The sequence below is a fragment of the Dromaius novaehollandiae genome, unplaced genomic scaffold, assembly GCF_036370855.1.
Source record: "Dromaius novaehollandiae isolate bDroNov1 unplaced genomic scaffold, bDroNov1.hap1 HAP1_SCAFFOLD_63, whole genome shotgun sequence".
NCBI lineage: Eukaryota > Metazoa > Chordata > Aves > Casuariiformes > Dromaiidae > Dromaius > Dromaius novaehollandiae.
The window spans coordinates 112,533-129,231 of record NW_026991442.1 but is presented as its reverse complement, the minus strand read 5'-3'; positions in this window follow the sequence as shown (position 1 = coordinate 129,231).

Here is a 16,699-nt window from a genome sequence, read left to right as displayed (position 1 = left end):
TTTTCCTGACCCTGCAAAGCTCGCATATTGCTCAGTGCAGAGCAATGCACACCTTGCCAAGGACAGATGCACAACAATTTGGAGATTTGGTTTTATTCAACACAAGAACGCTTTGGCAGCACAGCTGGCAGTTGCTGGTTCACATTGTGCTGGACTGGCTCTCTAGCCCTGAGAAGTGAAAAGAAGTTCAGTTTTAGGTACAGAAAGAAAGCAAGGAAATACAGCAGGCCTAATGCAGGCCAGGTATTAATGGAGCCGCTTTGAGCAGCATTTCAGTGGTCTCTGTGATACGGCACAGGCACTCCTGCCCAAGCCAGTGAGAAGTCCCCAGTGCAACTAATCAGTCGGGGGCTGAGTCAAGTGGGAACTGAGTCAGGCAGTACCTGCGATGGAGTGAATAGGTATCAACCCCCAGGGCAAAGGGTCTTGGTGTCTGTACTCTGAGAGGGTAGGACAGGCTTGCCAGTCTGAAAATGGAGAGGCGAACGTTGGACAAATCCTTATGTCTTCAGCCACCTATGTCCAAAGTGGAAATCTTATTCTGAGTCATCAGCAACTTCCCCTTCAGTTAAGGACTGTCTGACCAAGGCCACAGACTCAAAAGTGTGCTGCTGTCCCTCCCACGGGAGGTGCCAGGAGAAGTCCCTCTAGGTGCTGCTGGAAGTGGAAGGAGAGAGGGACACCCCAGTGCAGCAGATAGCTCTTTACTCACTTGAGCCTCCTCTTCATGATCCCTCTGTCTACTGATCTCTCTTGTCTGTCCCTGCGTGACCTGCTCCACCAGAGATGTCACTGCTGCGAGCAATGCCTGCGTTTTCCTAGGAGAAATGTGCCTGCAAAAGCAGGGAGACACCCTCTGCCATGCTCTGGCTGAAACCTTCCTGCCTCTCACCTTCCCCAGGCCCTGCACACAGAGTCTCACTGGTGCCCACAGCACTCTTCAACGCAGGATGAGGTTTAGGCATTTGCTTTGGGCTGCAGAAAGGCACCTGGAGTTGGGGGCTCCTGACCCCAGGTCTCCCCATGGCGTGACAGCTCAGAGGAGAGCCATGGATCAGGGATTTGGATCCTTGACCCTGCAGATGGGTCAGTGCTACTCAGCTGCCCCAGGCCTTGGCACGACTTGCTCCATACTTACCTTTTTGGGGGTATCTCCAGTGAGTTGACACCCTCCTTCACTGAGGATGATTCGTCATCCTCTTTCCAGTTCCCCATCATTCCCTCTATGAGATCTGGGCTGGTCACCTTCCTCCTCATGCTGGCAGAAGGGATTTGCGTGGTGCCCCAAGAAACAGTGGGTTTCTGCAAAGGAAGGGAGAATCTCAGACAAGCATGCTGCAAAGACACAGGGCTGTTTGCCAGCGTACAGATCCCAGGGGTGAATTCTGGCCAGGATGCTGTGGCAGTAGAGGGGGAACCAGAAGAAGGACCTCCGCCTGCCCCAGGAGTTGGGATTTTGTTTTTTGTTGGTGGTGGGTTTGTTTTTTTTAAAGGAATTTCTAATCAAAAGCCCTCACAGTTTTTCAGAACTCTGTTTCACTTTCCATTTCATCCAGCACCTAGCCATAATATCTCAACAGATACAGTTTCTACCACCATGCAGGGGCAAAAAGTAGCATGCAGTTTAGATGGAAGTGTGGGCAGAGGCCATACCACTGATCAGCACTGAAGGCCTGTAGTGCTGCAAAGGCATGTTTACAACACTCCTTCTCAAATCTTTTTGTCCAGTGAAGTTAAAGACTTCATCCCTTGTGCATTGAGACAAGCAGAACTTTTTTTAATGTCAGCATGCTTGGAAGGAAATCCTAGTGCTTCGGTTAAAAACTAAACTTCCAGAAAATGTGCCTTCCTATTACGAATAATGTTCCTGATCATTCCAGTACAGTGAAGACTAAATAAAAGAACTAGCTGCCTTATAGGTAGTCTAGGTATGGCTCAGGTCATTGGACTGTGAACAGATGTGTCCAAATGCAAGTGCAGATACCTGAAACAGAGCTTGTCTGAGTTCGGGGGAGGGATGATCAGTGTATGTGCTCACCATGGCAGATTGCTGGCTTTGCCCTTTGGCTTTTTCTAACTACATCTCCCTTACAGTAATAAGCAGGCAAGCATGACAGATAGGAGTCACCTGCCCTGCAATTTTGCAGCAATGATGCCATGCTGACTTGGAGACCTTCAAAGCTCAGCTCTTCTGGAGGAGAGAAATGCTATTTTACTGAGTGTTTCACAAGGTTTCTGGTACCTGGGCCTTCCACAGATGTTCCCTTTCCCTTCTTGCTGTTGATGAAGGCGACCTTGTCCTTGCTGTCTTCAGGTACTTCTTACGTAAGGCTTCCCAGTGTTTACTTTGATCTTTCCTCACAGGGAGAGAGCAGAATTCCTGAAGGGTCACAGAAATGCAACAGTAGCAGTGGGAGTCTCATCTGTGCTTTGTGGGATTTTTTTAGTTCTCACCCTCTCTTCTGCCCCTTGTCTTTAGCCTTTCTATCAGCCATGTCTGCTCCTCACTTATAACAGGCACAACCAAAGCACAAACTGAACAATGATCTGAATAGAAATGATTTCCTACCCTAGAAAAGCCTGGCATTTTTATTTGCATTATGAACAGTGCCTTTTTATCTCCATTAAGAATGGTGCCAAGGAAGATGGTCTGATATGTTGCATAAGATGACGGGAGCAAAGAACACACTCCAAAAAGACAAACAACTGAACATACGTGGTTTAAAGGAAGCTCCAGAAGAAATCACTTAATGTTCAAATGAGTACAGATTAGCTATTTCAGACTCTGTAGCCATATAACGGTGCTTTTCTACAATGAATTATGAGACAAGAATTACATCACTGTCTATCATGGACCTGTCCTGCTCTCTCATGACTGTCACAAATAGTTTGTGCAGGTTGGGGTCCAGCCACAGGAGTGTCATTGCCTTGGCTTTTCTTTTTCCTGCACATTCTCCACTTCAAAACAGCCAGCTCACTGCAGACACACAGCAAGAGGAGTTAGTGGGAGCACAGGGAAGATTTCCATCCTTTGCTCCCAGGCTGGGCTCCCCGCTCTGCAGCAGAAGGTGGCTCTACTGGGGAAGTGTGTGTTGGGAACAGCCCTTCTTTCCCCTGCTGCTGCTGGGGGTGGAAGCAAGGGCGTTGCCTGAGGGGAAACACCACCCATATCTGGATATATTTACCACTGCAGCTTATCTTCCCGATGCCTCTCTTCATGCCTGTGTCCCCTCCGACTTCGGTCAACCTGTCCCAGGATGCACGGCACTATCTCGAGCAGGGCCTGGCTTGTCCCTGGGGAAATTGGCCTAGAACAACAGGAAGAAACCCTCACTCACGCTCTGGCTGAAACCTTCCTGCCTCTCACCTTCCCCAGGCCCTGCACACAGAGTCTCACTGGTGCCCACAGCACTCTTCAACGCAGGATGAGGTTTAGGCATTTGCTTTGGGCTGCAGAAAGGCACCTGGAGTTGGGGGCTCCTGACCCCAGGTCTCCCCATGGCTTGACAGCTCAGAGGAGAGCCACGGATCAGGGATTTGGCTCCTTGACCCTGCAGATGGGTCAGTGCTACTCAGCTGCCCCAGGCCTTGGCACGACTTGCTCCATACTTACCTTTTTGGGGGTATCTCCAGCGAGTTGTCACCCTCCTTCTCTGAGGATGATTCGCCATCCTCTTTCCAGTTCCCCATCATTCCCTCTATGAGATCTGGGCTGGTCACCTTCCTCCTCATGCTGGCAGAAGGGATTTGCGTGGTGCCCCAAGAAACAGTGGGTTTCTGCAAAGGAAGGGAGAATCTCAGACAAGCATGCTGCAAAGACACAGGGCTGTTTGCCAGCGTACAGATCCCAGGGGTGAATTCTGGCCAGGATGCTGTGGCAGTGGAGGGGGAACCAGAAGAAGGACCTCCGCCTGCCCCAGGAGTTGGATGCTGGAGTCTGACCAGGGTTTCACTGCATCGCCCAATTGACCCTTTCTCATGAGACTCCTGCCATTTTGCAGTAACAGTTCCAGGAATACTTGAAATAGCCTGAAATCTCAAGCTCCTCTGTAGGAGAGAGATGTTTTCTTCCTGTCTAGTTTAAAATGCTGCCAGTACCGTGGCCCTCTGTAGCTTATCCTTTCCTCTCCCAGGGATCGGTGGTGCCAATTTTTCCTTTTCTTTCCTTCTGTCTTTCTCTTTCTTCTGCCATTCTTTCTTCTCCTGTCTTTCTGCAGCTTGAAGTTCACGGAGACCTCTTTGGTGTCGTTTCTTAACCTGGAGGATTCTTCTCTGGAGGGCCACAGAAATGTAACAGCAGCAATGTCAGTCTCATCTGCTTTTGTTTTTATATTCATTATTATTATTGATTTCTCACTCTCTTTTCTGCCCCTTTTTGTCAGCTGTGTTTTGCTCCTGAATTATCGTGGGCTCAACCAAGGTGTGAACTAACCAATGATCTAAAAAACTCCTATTTCCTATCCCAGAAAAGCCTGGCATTTTGATTTTGAACTCCATTATGAATAGCGGCAAGGAAGGTGTTCTAATGTGTTTCATGAGACAACAGAAGTGAAGAGCAGATTCTAAACATACAGTAACCCCCATCTTTTAAAGTAGACTCCAGGAGAAGTCACTTAATGTACAAATGAGCACACACTGCGACATCTTTTCAGAGTCAATGGCTGTACAACTGTGCTTTTCTACAATAAACTACTACGCAAACATTGCATCACTCCCTATTATATACCTGCTCTTTTGTCTTAATAGCTTCAGCAATAAAGTTTACAAGTTTTGGTCCAGCATGAGGGATTTCTTTCTTTTTGGCTTCCACTTTCTTCACTGAGCTCCACTGGATTGGTGGTGGTGGACTAAAAAGGTAGAATAGAAGGCATCTGTATGAGTAGAGGACGAGTTTGTTTTCCAGTTTGGTCTCCCAAGGTGTGTCCCTGCCCCTGCAGCAGAAGGCAGCTAGCTCTGCAGGAAGATTGGTTGCATTCGACCAAGTACTTTCAAATACAGAGAAAGAGATAACCCCAAGCTGCAACATCAGGTGTGGCACAACATTCCCTGGGAAAGCTCAGGATGCCCAGGTTTAGGCCTTCTCTTGGTAGATCAAGAAGAAGGCCAGAGTCATGGGAATGGAGGCTCCTGTCTGTTATTTCAAGGCTCTAATACCACAGATCCCTCCTGGCAGTTGCATTAATGCTCTGATTACCCAACAAGGAAACTTTAGCATCTGTACCACATGGTAATAGCCTGCCAGAGTTAGCCCAGACATTGTGTCTGAAGGAAACTTCTTATTCCTAAAAAGAATAAGAGCACAGGGTCCCCCACATCCATTTTCCCCCAAGTCTGACCTGTCAGGAAGCCCTTTTCCCCTGGTTTTGTGCATCTTGTCTTCCTCCTTATGGATAGAAGTCTTTTTGGGTGGAGCATGCCTCTCTCTGGAGAGAAGGCGATTGTCAGGAAGAGCCCCTGCAAGCAAGAAAGCAGAGAACTCTTCAAACAGCATCTTTGTGCCCATTCTAACAGGAATGCTGTGCAGGTGTGCATACATGTGATGAAACTGCACCAAGCCATCCCCCTGGAGCCATGTTTCCCATGAGGTTTTAGGCCTTTCCTGACACTGGATGTTGTCCAACTCTTAATTTCTAAAGGGTAATGTTATTCCCTGGGGAATTCTGGTACTACTGGCTTCTCTTGTCTATATCGTGAAAAGCAGGGGGAGGCCTTGCTGAGAAATGCTGGTGACTAAATGGAGCCTTGCGGGGAAGGAGGGAGAAATTCCCATGAAGGGCACAGACTTTGGGATCTCTCTACAGATCTCGTGTGTGCAAGTTCACTCTTTTGGTGTGTTCAGCCCAAAGATACTTGTATGTTTGTGAACAATTAAGAAAGCAGGATTGGAATTCCCAACTTTCAAAATGAAATGAAGTTGCCTATGCCTTGCATTGTAGCCTTGGCTATAATGTCCCATTAGTGAGGAGAATGTCCAAACACCACCCAGGTGTCAACCGTTCCACTACCTTTTTTGTTGCCATTATCATCCTTCTCCTCCTCCTGTTCTTCGGTGAGCTCTGCGGGTCCTTTGATGGCAGGCTGCACAATCTGGAGTTCATACCTGGAAACCAGAAGACTCCAGTTTGAATAAGAGCTCCATATTTGCTTTGCACCTTGTGTTAATAATCTGGTCACAAAGATATTAGGGAGCTAATGTAAAATTTCTGGTAAGAGAGCAGAATATGCAGCATTACTCTAGACTATATCCAGAAACTGTGAGATGCATCATAGAGGTCCACTGCTGATTAGTTCTGAATAACTTCCTGAGAGGACTTCACAAGCCCTGGCAAGACAGCACAACCAGACGCAAGCTGAGAAGGTCCTGGCTTGGTCAGCCAGGGGCTGCTGAACCCAACATACTCACTGTGGGAAGACAATGACACTGCCAGAGCGGATCTGGGAAGCCACAGTCTCAGTGCCTGACAGGACTGAATCCCTCATCTCTGGCATCTGCAATAGAGACAGAGACATGTGAGATGATGCCAAGGAAATTGTCTTCTTGCTCACAGAGGCAGCAAGCCACTCTCCTGCTCCTGTCCCTCTGAAACCCTGTCACCAAGTGCTCCTTCATTAACAATAATAACAGTAATAGCAAAGAGAAGCTGTTAAATAGATAATTTGGAATGGGTAGTAGCATCACCAGGCTTTTTTCTGAGGGCAAGAATCATGAGATTCAGTCAGGAGGCCCATTCTTTTCTAATGGAGAAGTCCAAGAAGGCAAGCAGATTTGATTAGCTGGGGTTTCTGGGTGTTGGCTTTTGTCTTTTGGCTTGTTGTGACTGTTCCTGAATGGAGAACAAAGGACTCAGATATGGGCTTAACCCCAAGTCTCTCCTAGGATGCAAATGACTGCATCTGCAGCTTGGAGTTACAGAGAGGCATAGTCCTTCCTTTTCCTTTGCACAGTTGTTAAGACCTGGGAGTGCCAAATATCTGAGGGGGTCCAGATCTTGGACGGGGACCTACTGGAGCAAAGGCCCAGAAAACATGCTGACAAGACCCCAGAGAGTGAGCCAGGTGGGAGAGACAGAGCTGGGAACCAGGGCTGTGCTGCAGCCTGGCTGCACGTCTTGGGGTAAATCATTCCTCCCTCAGAGGGAATGAGGAGCTCATGTCTGCCGGTGCCTCTGGGTCTCGCCCAAGGCAAGAAGCAGCAGTGAAAGACATGCTGGACAGGGAGAAGGTGAGGGGGGCATGATGAGTTCTCCTGACACAAGAACTCAGGGCTGCCCCATGAAATGATTAGGCATGCATTTTCTAACAGGGGCTCAGAAATGTTTGTGTGTAGCAGATGGTGAAATTGCCAAACTCACTACCTCAGAATCCCAAACATGGCCAAAGCAGAAACTCATTAATAAGCAGCAAGGTCACCTGATGCTGTTAACTCAGAATGGCACCAGCCCAAATAGCTTTTCTGCTTTTGAAAAGCCCACCAGCTTTTCTGCTGGTGCCCAAAGAGCTTTTTCTTAGGCTCTTTCCCTTAGGCTTTTTCTTGGGGATGGGAGTGGGCTCACGGGGTTTTTGATTGGACCCAGTACAGCTTTTCTTACATCCTTCTGCTGCCAAGACCTCTGAATGTGAGAGAAGGCCTTTACAGAGAGCTATAGTCCATGACTAGCCCCAGAAGCTAGACCTCTTTTGGAAAGAGGAGCTATGAGTTCCCTTGTCCTTTAAGAGAAGTGCAAAAGAACTCCAAGTAGTACTAGAAAAATGGAAATCTTACTCCAAGAAGAGCTTCTAGCATCTTTTCAGTCCCATTCAGCCTTTTCAGAAAGTCTTTATAAAATCTTATTTTCACATCTTTTCCCTGGACAACAAGCATGCCGACGTCATTTAAAACAAAGGCAACATTCTTGCCATTCTCTATGCAGAGAGAGAAAAGACGCATGGTCTTTTCTATGCAACCCTCCACTGTCCTCTGAGAAACGGAGATGTCTGAGGCAATCCGAGCATACTGCAGTTGCTCAATGTGGTTATGATCTGGAAAATAGTGCAAGAGGAAGAAAGCGTTACTGAAATGCTAAACAGAATAAACTAAAGAGTCAGCATCTGCTAGGACTAGAGGTGATACAGAGTATAGGTTGGTTGGTACCTCTGGTAATTTCCCTGAAAGTAAGTGCTGTAATCCCTTCCTGGAGGAAGTTCAAAGCTCTCTTACAATTGAGATGCCAAGGGGACAGCAATGATTTCTTCAACACAGAAATAGGAAGAAAGCCTCTCAGCCCTGTGGTACGAACAGTACACAGGACAGCACGACAAGCAGGGAGGATGGAGACGGTCCCCATGACAAGGGGGAGGATGCTTGCCCATTGCATCTCTTCTCTCAGGCCATATACTCTGGGTTTGAAGAAGATTAGCCATGCCATGTCAAATGGCTGGAATGAAGAAGGAAAACAGCAGGACTTCACAACAGCCCTTAGAATTCCTCTCCCCTCTCCCCTCCCCACCCCCCCAAGTTTATCTGCAAATGTCTCCACTGTTTGTGTCAGTGTCCTCTCCCCAGGGGACACCAGGCTGATGGTCACAGCAGAGAGAAGGTGGGGTGCTTTGAAAGGAGAGGATCGCTCCAGACACAGCTGCAAGAGTGAGCAAAGGGGTTTTTCTTCTTACCAGGAATATCTTTGTTGTCATACGGGAGATCATAAGCCTTTGCAATAGCCCTTGAAAGACGAAACACTGGTCTCTCAACAACCACCAGGTCATTCTTTCTATTCTGTACTCGCTCTCTAACAACAGCAAATGTCCCCAGTCCAGCAATTCTGACAGGCTGAAAAGAAAGAGAAAGTCTAATACGAAGCATTCTTGTGATGGAAAAACTGACTGAGGTTGTACCTGACCTGGGCACTTTGGAGAGCTTTGGCAAAGGCCTACAGAGTCTGGAGTTTTTCCTCTTCCTCTTCTTCACCCTCTAAGAACTGTTTGGTGTAGTAAAAGCTGAGCAATTATCCATTGACTAGAGGAGACCTAAGGGCCTTTCCGCTCTCTCTGCAGGGACTAGAGAAGCTCCAGAAAGTGTCCATCACTTTCTGAAACTGCGCTTGGACTTCCACTTTTATCTCCATTGACAGGGAAGCTGGTCTGTGGCACGTTAGTCAACCACAGTGTCCTTCTGGGGCATTTTCTGGCTTCCAAAGGACAGAAAGAATCATGGCACTGCATGACATGGGGATATTAAGAGGACTGAAGCCATCAGGGTATGAGGGGAGGAACAGGAGGCAAGTCCCACCTGGTACAGCATGAGCTGTAGACTAAGGTAATAGGATGTACAAGTCCAGATGTTATTGAACTCTGCAAAGCAAATGATAGATACGTCAGGCTCTGAGTCAGCAAGCTCATAACCACTCAGTGCACTTCCAACCAAGAAAGGCAGCAGACGCAAGTGTAGCCAAGCACCCCCCCACCAACCCCAAAGAAATGCCTCTTTGACAGGAACTTCACAGCTGAGGTCTTGACTGACTTCAGACTAAAATCTTGATTATGACCACAGGAAAGGTCTGGAGCTGAAAGGGAGACCTCAGAAGTGTTTTCACCCAGGGGATCCTGTCTTCTCACATCCGCAGTGGGAAGGCATCTCTGAGTCCAAAGCCTGCTCTGCCAATTTGGAGGTGCAAGGAGAGCCGGTGTGGAGAAACCAGAGGCAGTGGCTAGCGGACAAGAAGCCAAGCTGAGTTGATGAAAAGTCAAAGGCTTCATTTCTAAAGCGTGCAGTGTGGCATTCGATGACATGGACCACAAGAAGAATGGTGCAAAAAAGCCTGTATTGAAAACACAATGGCTGGTTATATAGCCATCAGCTCAGCCACTCCTCCAAGTATCTTCTTGGCATTGTGGCATCTTGTGATAGGTGGGTAAGGTGTCTTCTGATGCCTAGCAGGCGGGCAGGACAGGCCAGCAGGACAGGCCCACCGCAGCTGCTGACACGTAGGCAGGAAGGCACACCGTGACTGCTGACACAGGCAGGAAGACACATGATCACTGGCAACTTCATAGTTACCAGATCATTACTTTCTGCCTTAGAGATCCTCTGCTGTCCTACACAGCATCACTCAATCTTGGTCCCCAACATATCCCCTCTTTTTATTTATTAAACTCAAAGCTTGTCAGGTAGGGGAGACAGATAACAAGGATTAGAGATCTTACCAAGATTACCAATTCACACGTCGGTGCCTTCTTAACTTATGCCCCAAGCCTAACGTCCAATCCTATCCCTTAAAAGGCTTCCACTCTAATTCTATCTAATCCACAACTTATCAGTGCACTTATAGTCTATCCATAACTTATCAGTGCAGTTATATTCTATCTATAACTTATCCTATATTCTATCTATATCTTATCAGCCTATATTCTATCTATATCTCATCAATGCAATAAGCCTCTGCAAATCAACAGCGATCCTGCACAAGGCAGACAAACACCGCCGAAAATACCCCAAGATGGGTTCATCTCAACTGGCTCCCAGCCCTCACCTGGCATCCCGAGGAACACACCAACAGGTCGAATCAGTCGTACAGGTATCCAGTGAAGTCCGTTACCTGTGGAAACACAAGCGTAACCTTTCCCCCACGTTATTAGATCCACCGGTTCACTCCACTGACCTGTCTCCAGGTCCCTGTAGCGATCTCGAGGTTGTTCTCGCCCTGTAGGACATGAGAGATGCTTATTAACTGCACTCTGGTCCGTATATCGGTTTAAGAAGTTAAGAACATACAGAGCCTTCCAGAGTTGCTCTTGTGGGGAAGCGCCAGGGCTATTTCCCCTTTTTTGTTTCTCAAGCTTTTCTTTCAGGGTACGATGGGTACGTTCCACTATTGCCTGGCCAGTTGGGGAATGGGGAATTCCGGTCACATGAGTGACCCCCCAAGCTTGAAGAAATGCCCGTGTTCGTTGTGCCGTGTATGCGGGACCATTGTCAGTCTTAATTTGAGCAGGAACCCCCATTACGGCGAAACAGGCAAGCCAGTGATGACAAACATCACGGCTCTTCTCCCCAACATGGGCAGTAGCGACAGCGTAATGGGAAAAGGTATCTACAGAGACGTGAACATACTTCAGTCTTCCAAACGAGGGATAATGGGTAACACTATCTGTGTAGAACCCTTGACATGCAGTTGAAGTCCTGCTTGGCCAGTGCGATAGAGATACTAGCCGGATCTTGCGCCAAAAGGCTTTGCAAACGATGGCGCCCTTTCTGAATAAGCAGCACCATCATCTCTATCCCAGTGGTCACGGTCCTCGAGAAAGCATGTGCTAGAAACACCCACTCCAGAATTCTTAAGGGATCAATGTCACCTGAAACCCATTGGCATAAGAGAGCGTAAGGTTGAAAGACACTATAAATCAGAATCAGGCGAACTGGAAACATTGGAGAGATGCGATGAATCTGTCGATTTTGAATAGCTGCGGACACCCGTTGTAGGGCGTGCAGTGCTTCAGGAGTTAATGTTCGGGATGATGCTAAGTCTGACTCTCCCTTTAGCAGAGCAAAGAGAGGGGCTAGATCCTGTGTGGTAATGCCAAGATAAGGTCGCACCCAGTTAATGGTGCCAAGTAGTTTCTGCAAGTCATTTAGGGTTTTAGTATCAGATGCTAGCCGCAAAGGCTGCGGCAGAATAGCAGTGTCTGTAATTTTCCACCCTAAATACTTCCAAGGCGCTTGCACTTGGACCTTTTCCTCGGCTATACACAGACCATTAGCACTCAAAGATTTCCGCAACTCTTTGACTACCGTTTGAACAGCATCCCTCGAGGATGCGGAGATCAAAATATCATCCACATAGTGATAAATTAAAGCATTGGGATATGCTCTGCGAATAGGGAGGATAGCTCGAGCCACAAACATTTGGCATATTGTCGGACTACTTAGCATCCCCTGAGGCAATACCGTCCAGTGAAAGCAAAGTGTAGACTCCTGATTGTTGATCGCTGGAACCGTAAATGCAAATCATGGTGCATCTGCTGGATGTAACGGTATAGTGAAAAAACAACCCTTAAGATCAATAACAACAAGAGGCCATGATTCAGGTAACATTGCTGGTGGCGGGATCCCAGGTTGGAGTGTCCCCATAGGTTAACCCTCGGCGATAGCTTGAAATCAGTTCATGGTGTAAGCTGACTGGAGGCCGTAATCCTCAACCGAGTTCCTGACTCCTTTCACCGCCTCATAAGGCAGCTGCTCCCATGCAGTGGGTTGCCCTGCCTGCTATCGCCCCGGGAGGGCGTGGAGAATGTCCGAGTCTCCGCTTCGCAGCGCCTCCTGGCGGCAAAGCTCTAGCGCACCACAGCACTGCGCTAGCGCTGGCGTCGGGCCAACAGCTCTTCCCCAGGAAGCCGGGACGGCGGAGGGGGGCTGCGGGCGGTCCGCGTTCGTGGGCAGCCCCGCCTCTTGAGGGGAGGGCGGTCCCGGGGGGCGGTGCCAGGCGGGGGGTGGTTCCGGAGGGGGGCGGTGCCAGGCGGGGGGTGGTTCCGGAGGGGCCGTGGGCTGGACACAGCAGTGCGTAGTAGGGGGTGGATGAAAGTCCGCCTCCTGGTCCAGATCATTCGACCCTGAATTAAATGAGTCGTCACACTCGGAGTCCGGTCCGGGTATTATCGAGGACCTTACGGTGCTCTCACCGGCCGTTGCTGCGTAGGGCAAAAGTTCAGCCGCGTTTACTGCTTGCAAGCAGAGGAGGGCGGAAAAGACCTGTTGCCAAGTCACTAAAAGTTTCTTCGCCTTATCATCCCTCTGCCGCCGCAGCTCGTCCCCAATTTGTTCCCACACCGCAACGCTTAGCGTTCCCTCCTGCGGGAACCAGGGACAGTTATCCCGAGTCCACACTAACAGAGTCATTAGCGAATGCTGGGCAACATTCTGAAACCCATGAGTCTTTAAGACTTTCTGTAATACTTCCATATAACTTCTCTGATCCCTTGTAAGAGATTGCCCCATAGTTCCCAGCTGCTCACCTGCCGTTCCGTGGTGGTGATGGGAGCGCTCAACTATCAACCGTCCTGACGTTCAGCTGGGCTATGCCACCGGATTTATTGGTTCTGTCTTTCCTGCTTCATTCTTCAGTACTTCCATTCTGAAGTTCCTTGACTCTATTTTTCAGGCTTCTGTTTTTGGATTCGGGCGCCATTTGTGGCATACGACGACACGGACCTCAACAAGTATAGTGCAAAAAGCCTTTCTTGAAAACACAGTGGCTGGTTATATAGCCATCAGCTCAGCCACTCCTCCAAGTATCTTCTTGGCATTGTGGCGTCTTGTGATAGGTGGGTAAGGTGTCTTCTGATGCCTAGCAGGCGGGCAGGACAGGCCAGCAGGACAGGCCCACCGCAGCTGCTGACACGTAGGCAGGAAGGCACACCATGACTGCTGACACATAGGCAGGAAGACACATGATCAGTGGCAACTCACGTGCACACATTCGGGGCACAAATCATAGTTACCACTTCATTACTTTCTGCCTTAAAGATTCTCCGCTGTCTTACACAGCATCATTCAATCTTGGTCCCCAACACCCTGCACCCAAGCTTTTGCAACTCGGGAATCACTCAACATCACCTTGACAGGGTCAGTGCTTCTGCTAGAAAACCCGGGGGGCGGCTGGGCAGACTTAGCTCTGCTGCTCCACCACAGCCCACAAATCCCAAACCTACCAGAGGACAGGAAAAATGGAGGAAGCTCCCTGCCCTTCCTTTCTCTTTCCTGCCCTTCCCAAAGGTGATGTTGCCCTCATCACCAGGGCCGCCAACACTCACCCCTCTCTCGGAGAGACACGTCCAGGCCAATACCTTCTTGCCAGGACTACAAGCCGTCACTTAACTAAACCACAGGTGTCCCAGCTCTTCAAAGGACACAGTGCTATGGAAAATCATGCTCGCCAGCCACCATAACAGGGTCTGACCCTAGGTTCCCGCTGAGAAGTTCAGAGCCAAATCAGAGCAAATTCAATACAATTTAATGATGCATGTGCAGCAATTGCAGCTCGAGCTGGCTGCCTCCCAAGAGGCACCCCAAACAAAGAAATCCCTGGGCAATTATACCCTCACAAGCTAATCTCCCCACACCCCATGCAAAGCTTCAGACCAATCACCATATCTGGCTCTGGGGGCTTCGTGTTCTTCGGTGGCTCCCACTGCTGTCTCTAGGCAGCCTGGTTTGCCTTATCTTTATTGTGGCGGCTTCTGCTGATGGACTTAGCTTCCTCGTAAGCTTCCTTATCTTTCCACCTTGTACCGGCCTTAGGGCCCTTCCTTACTGGACTAGCTGACAGTTCCTCATGTTATCTGAATGCAGCCTAAGGCTTCAGCAAATTTAGCTACTCATGCTAAGCAAGGTTTATATAAGTTGTGCTAAGCTGTTACCTCTAGACAGTTCCAGCTCAATATTCTTTAACAGTCCTCCCTTTGTTTCTGGTAAGCATCCCTGCTAATCCTTTAGACAAGAGTTCTCAAAGGCTGTCAAGGCATACCATCACTTTCCATAATCTTATGTATAATATGATCATAAGTAATAGGCATAACATGGTTAAACTTAACACAACTACTCCTGGGTACAACACGTGAGTATGAATCCCTGTTGCAGTTGGTGATCATCCCAGAGGAGTTTCCCAACCATGATGTGCTCCGTCCTGCTTCACCCTTTCCAAGACGTCCTGTATCTCCTCTGTATCATGATGAGTGGTGATTAGAGCTTTTTGTCCATTGTTTCGGATGCATTCGAGCAGCTGACGCAGCTCATCACGTTGCGGTAGTTTCTTCACCAATGTAAGATTCATTCCGATGGGGGTAAGCAGTCAAGCTTGACTCAGTGTGTAATTAGATTGTAACAATGGATAAGATGTACCAGGAGCTGAAGAACTAAGTTACCAACGCAACTATTTGAGTGATTACATGTCTTTACAGCAATGTCCACTATGAATATAAGACTACAAAGGGTTCTCATACATACACAGCCTTTCCCAATATATACAAGTACAGTCTAACTTTAACAGCAAACTTGGAACATAGTATGACAGTATATGGCCTGTCCCATTTGGGTTTTAACTTGGATTTTCATAAAAATACTTTAACTAAAACTTCATCCCCAGGCTGTGTAACAGGCACTTGTATTTCAGGTGGTGGGGACTGATACCACTGAGCATATTTTTTAAGATTTTCAAACCTTTTTTGCATACTTAGATCACACTGACTTAGTCGTTCATTTCCGTCTAACAGGCTGCTCTTAGCTGGAATAGAAGTCCCTCGTATAGCTAAAGGTCTCCCACAGAGAATTTCAGCTGGTGGTAGTCCTGCGGGTTGTTGTGGAGCATTTCGTACGTCCCACAGAGCTAAGTTTAGGGCTTCTGGCCATGTTAGGCCACTGTGTGTGCATACCTTTGCGATTCTTTCGTCTAATGTCCTGTTCTTCTTTTTGCAGCCACGTATATTCCTGCACTGGCCCAGACTTTCTGTACTTGCCTAGCTACCGCCTCTGCTCCCCCATGAGTTTTCTCGTGAAACCACCTAGCTGTAGGAACTGCATTTTGGGGAGAGGCAGAATTGGTTTTCCCCTAATTGTCCATATTCCATCATCATCTGTCCACTGTTCCGGATGCGCTCTAGCAGTCGATGCAAACCATCCTGTTGTAGTAGTTTCCTTACCAGGGTGAGATTCATCCCAATGGGGGTAGGTAGTAAATTTTGAATTAATGTATAACTAGATTGTAACAATTGATAAGACGTGATAGGAGCTGAATAATTAAAATCACATCCCATGATTTTGGTAAAGTTAAAATTACAGATATTTGAATGATTACTTATATCTACTACAATGCCATCTATAACTACAAGACTGCAAAAGGTTCTCATACATACACATCCTCTCCCAATATATACAAGTATAGTTTCAGCTGTTTCATCAGGGTGTATTTCAAAATGACAAACATTTTGCTCAGCGTCAAGACAAATGTCTTGGGCTTTGATAGTATTACTTTCACAAATAAACCCTTGCTGTTCCTGTACAATACATGCGCTAACGTCCACAGTTTGCCATTTATTTCTATTTCGTTGGGCCCATACTCTATGTTCCAATGGATAGAGTATAGCTCCATTGTGATTTAATCCTAACGCAATGATTGGATATATTGTGTATGTTGAAGCATTACGTATTGTTAAAACAAAGGCTGTGGCCTTAGTGTTGATAGGATCATAAGTAAAATTGACCAGATACCACCAGGATTGGAATTCCTTTTCAAATTCAGTCGCATTATCCCAAATTACCTTTCGAATTTCAGTGGGTAAAGTGCCCTCTTCCCCTTCCCTTATAATCGCTGCTACCATAGATTGCATCCACAGTTGAGCTTGGATGCAACTGAGGGCCAGGGAAATATTAATTTGGGCTTCCCCAAGTGCATCCACTATCAAGTGGTGATCTTTTTCATTCATTTTTTCCCACTGAGGTAATATCTCGGATGAAAGCCACTGGTTAGTTCCTAGTGCTAATAGAGAAGACCTCAATGGATGTTTTAATCTGTATAAGTCACTTGTTGTTGTGCTCAGTTTATTTACGAGTACTTCAGCATCTATACTGTTCAGGACTCCTAATCCTGTTCCTATGATACCAGTCACATCTCTCTTTGTTCGTTTTGGAGAGGTGAGGGTTCGCCTATGTAACCACGCCGTCCATCCCACATAG